We start from the raw sequence: 12493 nt of genomic DNA, 5'->3' as shown, positions 1-12493 counted from the left end.
GCTTAAAAGTTTGTTTCATTATTAATTTCAAGAAATGAATCTGATTGAGGTCATAAGGATTTGAAATATTGTGACATGGCTGTCACACAGAATTATATTTTGAAAGTTTGAAAGTTTAAACATTATTTAAAAATACATTAAAATCCATATGTTTTTCAGTTTCATTTTTCAATCCGGAGTAGCTGCAGTTGACTGTACAAAGGTAGACTGATTTTGGACATTCAATGGGAATTTTAAGTTACTGGCATGCAATTAGTGTGATCTCAAAATATGTTTATGAACCATTGATGACCAACCAAATTAGTAGACCAGCATGACTTTTAATGTGTCCAGTCTAATAGAGTAGTTGTAAACGTCCATGTTAGTTAACAATAACAACTGCTATTTGAATTAAAAATTGTATAAATTACATTATAACATGCAACTCCATTTTATCCTTATGGATGTGAGTCTGTGAAACCCAACAGCACAGCAAATACTAACATTTTGCCTTTAAGTGTTCAAAAACGTAAAATAAATGAGGCATGTCTATTGATTGTCTTTGGCCTACATTATCTGCACAGGAACTATTAAGAAGGCTTTTCTATCTTCCTTTCATGCCTCATTTTCTCATTCTATCTAATGAAGAGCTTCACTTAAACTGTAATGTGCTACTGTCTTGAAAGTACACTTTTATGACACTAAAAAGCTATAGCTGTACATTATGGGCTTTTTACTGCAGTGTTTATTGCTATGTTGCATTGTATGGAATAATAAAATTTGGTGCCGCAGGATTTATTTGTTTAATTAATTTTTACCTTTAAAAGATATTTTGTCCACTCTAAGGGCAGCTTGGAAACCTGACTTCAAAAAGCAGGTGGTCAGCAGTAGCTCTGCACATAGAAATGTCTGTAACATACAGCTGTGGAAGGCTGCATTCTTCTTCCTTTGTAGGTGTTACTAAAATTTCACTGCATAGCTCAGTGAACTACAAAAGAAAATGCTCCTCCTGCACTAACAGTGCTTGATTTAGCTTCTACTCACTTGAAGTCTGGTAAAACTGAAAATCTTGTGGAAAAGCACAGTGGGAAACATGAAGTAATTTCATAGAAAAATCACATTGAAAGTGAATTTAAAAATTAAAGTGTTTAGCACGAACTAAAATATTTCATCAAAATGTGCATGGTAGGAAATAGTTTAGCATTCTAACTGTAGGAGGTGATGGCATTTACCTTTTAGAGACTGTTATAACGTAATCTGCACATTAAGGACTGTTGCTGTGGGATCTGCAATTTTTTAGTCCTCCCTAAGTACCCATCTAAAGTGTCCTTCAGCACTGAATTCTGAAATTCTAACCTATATCTGGCAGGTTTTTGCTAGAATTTGCAGGATTTAAAGACTCTATCTTGTAATCCAGCAGTGGACCTTCATCCAACAGAAAGTTCTATAATGTAATCAGAAATGAGTGAGGAGAGGTATTCAGAATTATAAAGGAAGTTTCTTTCCTCTGCATTTTTTTTTCCCCTTCAGAGAACAGTTTTGGTGTTGCCTGGTTTTTTATTAGCAGATTTTCTGTGTTAAGATAGAATAAAAGCCTGTCTTTAGTGTTTGGTTGCACTCAGCAGATCTTGAAATCGAACATAAGCCATGTGGATTTTTCTTGTGGGCATTATAAAAGCCCCATCTCTACACCTTCCTAAGAGGATGAGGAACAAATCTTCAGTATATTTCAGCTTTATCTGGAGCAATGTGATTTGGCTGGCATTAGTCTGGTTTCCTAAGAATACAGCTTTTAGACTGCTGACATAAATTAAGGTTTCAGAAATCTGAGCTAACTACTTACCCAGGGCCCTTAATTGAGCAAGTTTCAAATGCAGGCAAGACAAAAGAGCATGAGTTGCTCATTCAGTATAGTATAGGTACACATTGGTTTTCCTATATCTTCTTTCTAATACTTTGCCTTACTTGCAAGGCCATGGACATTTATGGTAGTGGTTTATTTCATCCTGTAGAACTCAGTGCTGAATTTTCCTGTATCTACCTAATGTATGTACATATGGATGACAGACACGTTTTTGGAGAACAAATTGAGAGGTCTTACTGCCACATTAGAGCTTTAGAACACTGCCCTTGTAATGAGTAAGCTTTATGCACATTCAGGCATAATATAATCATGGAGTTCAATTCCAGTCTCACATGTTCTGTTGTAGGTGAAGTTGTATTTGTTTCTCTGGTAGATTTTTATTGCTAAGAAATGTGAAATAGTTGTTTGAGAGGCTCTAGGATCCTGAAATTTCATTATATTTAGGTCATCCCTGACAGATTTGTGTCCAAGTTGCTTAAATTAATTCAAGATGGAAGTCCTTTATATCCCCAGTGTTATCTGCAATTATCTACCCAGTTTGTTTCTGCAAGTTTCATCAGCGTTTCCTGTCTGGCTTGCAATGTTAGAAAGCTGTTAATCATTATCCTGTGAGTGTCAAGTTATGTACTACCTCAGTTGTCTCAGTTACTCAACAAACCGATGTTCTTATCACAGCCTTTTACTTTCTTGAATTCTCCTTACCCTGTGCGTATTTTTCTTGTATTTTTCTTGCATTTCTTAAATACTATCAGGTGTCAAGATATAACAGCTGTGTAACAAAAATATTGCAAATTTAAAATACTAAATGTATAATAACATTTATAATGATATTTGAATATGTATTTGAATATTTATATTTAGAAAAATATACAGATATGTTTGCAGTTGTTTATTAGACGAAATTCAGGTACATGAAGAACAGAAAAGAACAGAGCTGGAAATGAAATCTTGCCAAAAATATCTCTGTAAGAAAGACCTTTGCTATAGACCACATCTTTCATTTGGAGAATCCATGCTGATTTTCTCTGATGATTTTCTTGTTATTTGTGTGATTGGAAATTGTTTCCAGGATTAGGCTTTCCATCCTTTTGCCAGGAGTCCAAGTGAGGCTCACCAGCTTGTAGTTGCTTGGGTTCTTCTTGTTGCTCTTCTTGCAGACAGAGGTGACATTTGTTTTTTCCAGCCTTTAGGCAGCTCATTAAATTTCCAGGATTCATTAGAGAGTATCAAAAGTGACCTTGTATTAACATTAGCCACCTCCCTCAGCACTCAGAAGTGCATCCCATGAGGGGCCTAGGATCAATCCATATAAAATACTTCAGAATCTAGACTACAACTCTGTCTGAAACCATTTTTAGCTTTTTCCAGTTAGATACTTCTCTATATTTGAAATGTAGGCACAACTACTACGCTGACTGCAGCAACTGCTAAAAGCTGAAGGGTATGCTCAGAAAATCACTATTGCTAAAGCAATTGAAAGCCTGAGACATCTCTGGGAAATAACTTCTGTGAAAATGCTCTGGTATCTCTCAGAGTTGTCACTAAAGGGAAATATGGGAAGCAAACATGAAAAATACAGACGGTAAATGCAAGATAAGCTTATTTTGCTCAGTGAACGATATAGCAATATGAATTGTGAATGAGAAGAAACTTTACTGTCTCATTCTATCTGCCTTTTTCCCTTAAACAAAAGAGTATCTACTCATGACTACTTTCAGTGAGCACCCAACACTTCACTGTGGTGGGGACTCGGGCAGCATTTGTGCTTTCCCATTGCATATTCCTAAATAAAGATGCAAAAGCTATCTCCCAGGATATAAAATACAGTGATGGGCTGAAAAATATATATCTATACATAATGTGATTTATCATATATATAACTGTTCAGTAAATTAGCAGTGCAGGTGTGTTTACAGCTGCCCTAAAATGCTATGGATGTCCCACTTCTTGAGGCACTGAAGGCCAGGCTGAATAGGGCCCTGGGCAGCCTGATCTGGTGGTGGCAACCCTACCCATGGCACGAGGTTTAAAACTGGATGGGCTTTAAGGTTCTTTCCAACCCAAACCTTTCTATGATTCTGTGATTCTATAATGATTCTGTAATTCTATGCTGAGGCTGGGAAAGAGCAGAGATAAGTCCTAATGTTGTGTTTTATGAAATTTATGAAGACAAACAACGTGTGAGATACAAGTGCAATTTCTCCTCTAATGCTTATCAAAAGAGAAAGTGCAATTTTAATGTGATTGCTTGAGGTTGTGGCATTAATAAGAATTCTTGCTGCTTGTTTTTTTCTTCCCACCAATCTCCCCAACCCAGTGCCAATAATGGTAATACTCTTGAAGCTGATTTCTAACATTACCATTGCCACATCAAACAGAAATTGACTTTCTAGAACAAGAAATCTCAGATATGGAGTCACAGCACATCTGAGCTGTGAAGGAATGAAAAGACATTTCATGGTATTAAGTAAAAGCATATTTTATTACTGATAGGGTATCTACGTTTGACTGTTTTGATGCTGGATGTTGTAACCCTAAACTGTGTTCAAAAGGATCATGGCTCATGCCACCGAGCAGATACAAGTCATCTGGTTCTTCAGTTTCAGAGGGTGCCTACATGCTGTCAGTTTAAAAAAAAAATAGTTAATTTTCAAGCTCAGTTCCCTTAGGATCCATATGTTGGCTTGATTGAGTCATAGCTTGGTTCTGCATTTCAGTCAGGTAGAGTCATGCTTCCATCCTGTTATCTAAAATAGATATGTATGCCAGGCATCCCATCAAAAAGCGTATACTTATATTTAATGTAATCAAACTGATATATATATATATATTGTTAGGTGGAATTCTGCTCCATTTAATACATATATATTGAAAAATCAATTAAGACATTTATTTTCAGCTGCCAGTAAGACTCCACCAATGTCAGGCAGCAGATATATGCAGATCTGTTAACTGGATAATAACTTAATAGTAGATCTAGCGGTGATAGCTCCCATTTCTGCAGGTACCATCTTATTTTCTCTATGGCACACAATTAAAATCAAGCCTCAGCATTCTTTGATTACCCTGAGATATGAAGTTTCTCTATAAATAGTCCCTTTGAAATGAATAGGTACTGTTTAATAAGTAAGATCAGAGATTGGCTCTAAGCATTCCTGGGTGTGATAAGATGTACCTGTATAACAGCATGAAAATGAAAATGCTCCACATTACACATTTCTTTTTTTGGTTTTTAGGTGTTGGTTTTTTTCTTAATTCAAGTGCTTATCATGTCCTCAGCTCTCTTGTCATGTTTCTGATTTGTAAGATACTGCTGACTTCTCATCTGAAAAGGCACTTGAATTTCTTAACAAAATTGTAATTTTCACATCATGAGAATTTCTTTATTTGCCAGAACCAGGTGTTAATCTCAGCAGTAGTCTGTTTGCAACACTGGTAAAAGAAAGTGAGGATATATGTGAGTGATGTCATGGTAAAGCTCCTAATTTCAAGAACATATAGTTTAAACTGAATGTGAAATGAATATGTTGTTTGTGTTCGGTTCTTGCTTATAAGCCACTGTTCTAGTCCTTAACCAGTCTTCTCTGCATGTTTTTTTGTAAGAAATTGAAGATATTATCAATCACTACTGTGGATCTGTGCTGCTCTATTTGTTCTCCATGATAAAAGTGAAGGTTCTTGTAGTGGCAATTTACACTCTTATTCACTGAGGGTACCAGAAACTTCATTCACATAATGAATAAGGTCTGAGCTATACTGATACACATCTGCCTGGAATGACTGAGTACAGATTTTTTAAAGTGACTGTGGACTATACAACTGTCTCTTGACTCCACTGCCTTCTCTGAGGTTTTTTTTGTTTGTTTGTTTTTGTTTTTGTTTTTACTTTTATTTAATTACCTTCTAATCGTGGCATGGCTCTGCTCTAAATCTGCTAAATTCCAGTCATGTATTAGCATTAGATCTGGATCCTTTTCTATTTGGAAGACATGTGGTAAGTCTATTTAGGAATAAATGAACATTAATTGGCCTCAGACACATGTAAACTGGAAATTAGATATCTAATAAGAGAAACACATAGTTCTGGAGCACAGTATCCATCAGTCCAATTTGTTTGGAGACATCTAAATTAATATTTAGATAGATGACAGCATAACATGAGTGCCCAGACCAAGGGGTATCCTACCCAGTATCATGTCTGTTAGCCCTCTTGGAAGATACAATGCCAGATTATAGTTCTTATTTTTGAATAGTTGTTTACTGTGAAAGATCTGAGTAGGATTTTTTGTGTTCTTTTGAAGGAGTAGATTTTTAGAAAATGACTCAGATTTTTTGTGAAAGTGATTGTAGAAAATAAAATTTATTAAAAAAAAATAATATAGGAGAATGAATATTGACTAAGCATTATGAAGTTACTGAAAATATTTGATGAACTACACACCACAGTAAAATAGAAGAAGAATTTCAAACAAATCATTCTCCGCACTAGAATCTAGAATCTATAACATATATAATTGTAAACAATGCAGAAAAGGAAGATGTCTTTTTCACATTCTAAGTTTGATTGTACAAATAGCATTAGCTAGGTTACAGTTAGTGCTATATTTGTTGAGTATCCTGGTGTCTAAACTATATAATTCCCAAAAGCCACACATTAGTTCTGACTGTTAGCATTCAAAACTTCTCCACTTTTTTTTTTTTTTTTTTTTTTTTTTTTTTTTTTTTTTCCAGTGGTTTCATCAGTGGCAAGATATATGAGGACAGCTGCAAAAGTCCTATTTTGTTATGTGGCACATAAGGTCAGAGGAGATGTTGGTGGTACAGCGGTAGAGGTTGAACGTTCCCGCCAATATTCCATTACGTTTTCTTGCTGTGTGACAGATGGCAGCAGAAAGGCAGTATGGCAGAATGGTGTCTGACATGGAAGCATGCATGAAGCAAAAATTACACACTAAAGGTGTGTAATTGAATTCCTCAGTGCAGAAAACAATGGTTCCCTTTGCTTGCTGAACCTTTATGGAGACCAACCAGTGGAGCACAGTGAGGCAGTAGGTTTTGCATTTCAACAGTGATGACAGTGACATGAAAGACAAGTCATTTTCTTGATGTCCATACATAGCTGTTGCACTATGGCACATAATGGCCAGTGAACTGTGTATGGAGCTGAATATCAGTTCCAGCATGTTGGAAACAGTAGTGGAATACTGTATGTTGGAATATTGCAGTTTGCACCAGCTGGTCCCACAAATGCTCACACAGAAACTGGATCATGTATTTACCTGTGACAAGATGTGGTATCACCACTATAAGTGAGAGTCAAAATGGCAGTCCATGAAGTGGCAACGTGAATTCTTCACTGAAGAAAATGTTCAAGATATGCACTGTCTTTTGGATAGGAAGGGAGAGATTCCTCTGGATTTCCTGAAACCTGGACAAACCATCTACTGTGATCACTACATCATGACACTGACTGAGCTTGAAGGCCTGACCTTCCAGAGTCAGAGAAGAAGACAACCTCTCACAACACAATAACACCAGGCCCCATGCCAGTGTGTAGGCTTTGGAGCATGTTGCTAATCTGGTCTGGACTGTCCTACTACATCCACTGTATAGTCTGGATTAAGCGCCTTCTGACTTCTGTCTGTTGGGCTAATGGAAGATGGACTGCATGGGCAACATTTTCCTAGCAATGTTACTGTCATAGCAACTGTGAAGCATTGGCTTACCTCCTCCAATGCAAGGATTTATGATCATGGCCTTTGGGCTCTTTCAGGCCTTTCTGCTTAGATCATTCACCGAGATAAGGGAATGCAGATGGACACACTGTCCTACTGTCTTGGCTAACTGTCCTCTGTGAGGAGCCATAACTCAGTATCTCTGTTACTTCTTACTGCCTAATGAGACAATAATTTATGATTGAGCCTACTCCAATGCCACCAAATGTGGAATGAAGCCTGAAATGTGTTTATTTCATGTCCCTGATTTTTCAGATTGAAAGAATGCTAACTGAGCATTTGAATAGTAATCTTCTGTCCAAACTTATGTTTTGCTTCCATGCTTTTGCTGCCATTCCTCCTGTTTTATTACACTCCTCTTGTGTATCAGTCCCAGTTTGGTGTTCAGAATTATTCCATCTTCTTTCAGAATAAATCAAGTAATGCTTATAGCAGTAGGTTATGTTTACAAATGCCAGTCTGGGAATAATGTTTAATTATACAATTGTACCTTAAATAACAGGAATGGAGATTGGAAGGAAGAGTTCATATGAGGAAACAGCTAGTCAAAGGTGTTGAATAATATGTTAGGTCAATCAAGTTCAGAGTTTATTTTTGCAGTAGCTCTGTATGAATAGTCCAGGGATGCAAATGTTTACTACTGAGACATGTAAATATTATAGGAAGGAATATCAAAGGTCTTGACTGAATCATCCTCAGATCCTTAAAAACACATACAAGAGTTAAAATGCACCCGGTTTCCATTAATTTTTATTTTTAATTCAGGGCTGTGAAATTGTTGTTTGTTTTTTTTTTTCCTATCTTCCAGATTTTAAAAATAGAATTATATAATGAATAAATAAATAGGATAACTGTATTAGCTAAAAATTCCCAATAACTTTCAGGACTAAAATACATTCAGATCATTAGTTTTTAAACAACGCCATAATAGTTTACATATGCGGTGAAATAGAAGGTAGCCATATGTTACAGGAGCAGTCAATTTAAATTCCTGTCAGAAAATGTGATTTCATTTTTTTTATATTTACTGAGATTTATGCTGGAAACTAGAATAGCTCAGAAAATAGGTTGCATATCTCAGAAGACAGTGTTTCCACTGAGAAATTTGGACATGTTTTGACTTAATCCTGAGTATACAAAGGAAGTCTGAGATGTCCTGAAGCATCCAAGTCCCGGGTGGTTCTCAGTAATTAGTACAAACAAACAAGAAAACAAAAAAGTGACATAGCATAAAAATATGTCTTTCTTCCTCTGTTGTTTTCTTTCAGCTTATCATGTAGATGAGTTATACTGCCTTAAAGACCAAGTCAACTACCACTTGCTGAGACCAGGGTATTCTTGCATCTATCCCCACTGAACCTTGTTCTTTCTATACAAATACTGCCCTTACCTTTGAGATATCTGTATTAAAAGACAAATCTTTGAAAAGGTGTTAGTGTGGTTATCACAGAACTAAGGTGATGTAATTATACTTTGTAAATTAGTAGACATAAGTTTGCCAATAATTTTTCTGTGATATTAGAAAAAAATAAGTCAATATAAGTTCATCCAACACATCTGCTGTGAGCTAAAATAAATAAGAAGCTAGGCACTGCACCCTAGAAATGCTAGGCAGCCTCTTGCATCAGTACATGTAAGTATACTTGTATATGTTGAACTTCACTTGTTCCTGAATTTTCTGACAGGGTAATTTGAAGTAATACAGTGTTTCCTATTTTAGGTGTATAAGTAATTAATATTCATCTTCTGGGCTCACTGTGACTGCCTCTTTGTCTTTGTTATAGCTGAATTCAGCCTATGTTCCCTGGCTTTCCTCAGTGGTTCTCTCAAATATTTCACAGGTCAAGTGGATTTTCTTATAGCCCTTCCCAACAATACGCTGTGTGTATATAATGCAGGTTAATATTAGAGTACTCCTAAGTATTACACGTCACACAATGTAATTCATCATAATACATTACCAGGAACATTATTTAAAACAGTGCACTCTGAAAATAAAACAGAACAGTGGGGAAATTGAATAGTATCTCTTATTTGTTCCAGTAATAGAATGTTCTTGAAAGCTAGTCATGAAACAGAAATTATTCTCTTAGCTTTGATGCATTCTAAGTAGGTATTATTAAAAATAGATTCTTTTATAACATCAGATTATCCATTGACCTAGTAAATATCAGTCATTATAGTGAGGATGAATTGGCTATTTTTCTGGCTTTAAAAATAGTTTGGCAGGAAAAGCTATTCTGTCATATAAATTTGGACTGGGGCAAAATTTAACTGAGTCATTGTATCTAGATATAGAAGTAATAATATCTAAAAATGGGTGGATATCCAAAACATACTGTGTCATAAATAACAAGATTCTGAGTGATGCCTCTTTCATCTTTCATCTTTGAATTTGCATTGCATTACATATAGCAGACGTGAGGCATGCATATTGTCTTATGACAGCTAATTCCTGAAGAGGAATTCAAAGCAAATAGGTACAGGGATGTCTTGCCCTTATTTATTTGTGTTAACTGCTTAAAGTTACTTAAATACTATCTCTCAACTTACGTTCTTTAACAAAATACATGATGGGAACACGTTTTTCAGTATTCAGTTCAACCAATCCCTGAGCAAAAGAGATCTGAATTCAACTGCTGACCCTGCAGAGAGATATTGTTCTAGAAACCTCCTCAGGTCCTTTCCAGCCAGTTATGTTGTGACTGCTTTATACTTCACGGGAAATTTTCAAAAACTCTGATACCATTGGTCCAGTTCTGATTGTCACTCACAATCCTTTGGCTTTAAAAAGCTGCTGGACAACTGAATGTAGGGAGCAGAGTCCTGTGGTATAAGCAGTTGTCTAGTCTGAAGGCTTAAGGACAGAATGTCAAGAGCTACTATTAGGATTGTTTACAGAAAGAAACTTCAGATTCTCAAGCCTCTCATTAAGTTTTTTTCAGGAAATCTAATGTCTGGGGAGTTAACAGGTAAGAGTGCACCTGGAGAAATGCTTGTGCTAATTTTATTCACTTTACTCCATATTTTTAGGGTTTATTCCCTTTGTTAGTATGTGTTTCCTATTATTATGCAAAAAGGCATTTGCAAAGAAGAAACCTTTCTCCCCAACTACTCTAGCATCTCTAAGTACTAAACTGTACCTAGTTTAAGCCTATGCTGTTGAGTGCATTATTCCAGGAAAGAATTGTATCACTCATATCATCTTAAGTGTCCTGTCAGTTGAATATATTACTTTTTGGCGACTTCTTTTAATTTTATGTACCACAAGACTTCTGTGTAAAACCAAAGTATTAATGTTTGTTTCAAGTGGAGAATCCAAACAGAGTTGTCTTATTTTCAGAGTGCCTATCTTGGTAGTAACTCATTCTTCCTGAGGCCATACCCTAGCTTAAGTGAAATTATGGAAGCTTATTTTGATATTCCAAACTGAATATCTGAAGTGTAAGTGCAACTCTAAGTATTAACTTGAAGAATGATACTACAACTGATCATATAACCAGAAGAAAGAGAATTTTTAGTGAAGAATCGCTGCATGGTGAATTTTGGCTCTTTGGTGTTGGAGGCCAAGTTTTTAATTTTATTTTATTAATCCATGTCTGGAATAATTCTTCCCCAGACAATACAAACTGGCAGGAATAGCAAATAGACTTTGGAAAATAACTGAGACATTCAAGAATCCGTGTATTCTCACAATCCCTATTGGTTCATGTCAGGGTTTACCTCTTGCTGCATATGACTACTAGAGTTATAAAGCTTCCATTATGATTTACTGAATTCCATAATTAAAAGGAAACTAAGGAGATATTTTATATAACAGATTATACTGCTTGTTTTTGTGATTTGCTGTGCTCTCAGTCTTAAACACAAATATAATGAAAAGAGAACATGAAATGTTATATTAGGCTTTTGAAAGATTTCCAACTCTGTTAATCAAGTTGTTGTATCCAAAGACTTTAATGTCACTGTTTTGTTTTTGTTCAGTTGTTGGGCTTTTTTTAATTTATTTTGTTTTTCACAGGTTGATATGAAAATAATAGTCTGGAGCAAAGAAGTGGTGGAAGATTCCCACCAAAAGAGTGAGCAATGAGCCGTTTCAGCTTGGTATGTTTCTGCTAATTTTTGTTTTAATGCACTTCTGTTTTCTGATCATTCTTGTGACAGTTTTTCCATCAGTGATATCATTTATATTTGCTGTAACGTCTCAGCTGGTATTGATTTTTATTCATGGTATTGGTGTTAAACTTATAAACTTTGTCTTTGGTGTTAACAAAGCTCGAGTACTCAGTATCTTGTGATCCATTTGAGATGCAGTGTTGTCACATACAGAGCATTTCCAGTCCTCACCTCATGCAGTTACCACGGAAAATGGTTTTCTAATCCTTCAAATATGTTCACAATACTCCCATGTTTTGCCCACTCATGTCAGGACTAGATGTTGAAATGCTGAAAATTTTATAAGCTGAAGAGCTGGCTTTTAAAATCTTACTGTCTTTTTTATTCTAATTGCTAAGTTTTTTTAATCAAAAAAGCACACTTTTGAATTTTAACAGTATTGCTGTGGAAGTTAGAAATATATTTTTAAAGCATTTACTTATCCTAGTCTTATTTTGAAGAATGTTTGTTTCCAGTGAGTTGCAATTTTATGATAGAGCAGTCAGCGATTATTTTTTTTTTTCCCCTAGAAGAAAAACAGTGCAATTTTAACAGAGGGATCTCTTTGGAGAGGAAAAGTAGTTAGAAGCATTTATGTGTAATAGTCTCTAAGACCCCCTCACGGAATAGAACTAGTCCTGATCCTGTTTATAAGCTAGCACATTAGTGAAATGCGCAACCTTTCAATAATAAAGTGTAGTACTGGGAAGTTGGGAGGTAGTTTCAGAAATTCAAGAAGAATCCAGATGAGCTGTAGCAT

At 35.6% G+C, this 12493-nt stretch overlaps 1 protein-coding gene across 4 annotated transcripts in view; it reads left to right on the top strand.

The window, feature by feature from the left end:
• The window catches only part of LINGO2 (leucine rich repeat and Ig domain containing 2), a 462402-nt gene that overhangs the window by 234907 nt on the left and 215002 nt on the right, over nt 1–12493 (top strand). For all 4 annotated transcript variants that reach the window (XR_004305522.1, XM_015849935.2, XM_032441226.1 and 1 more), the window contains exon 4: nt 11600–11682. The gene's annotated coding sequence lies outside the window, so the exon portion shown is untranslated. The remainder of the gene's footprint in view (nt 1–11599; nt 11683–12493) is intronic.

This window comes from Coturnix japonica, chromosome Z (genome assembly GCF_001577835.2).
Source record: "Coturnix japonica isolate 7356 chromosome Z, Coturnix japonica 2.1, whole genome shotgun sequence".
NCBI classification, from domain to species: domain Eukaryota; kingdom Metazoa; phylum Chordata; class Aves; order Galliformes; family Phasianidae; genus Coturnix; species Coturnix japonica.
The sequence above is the reverse complement of the archived record's forward strand: the minus strand, read 5'-3'. Positions and strand labels throughout refer to the sequence as shown.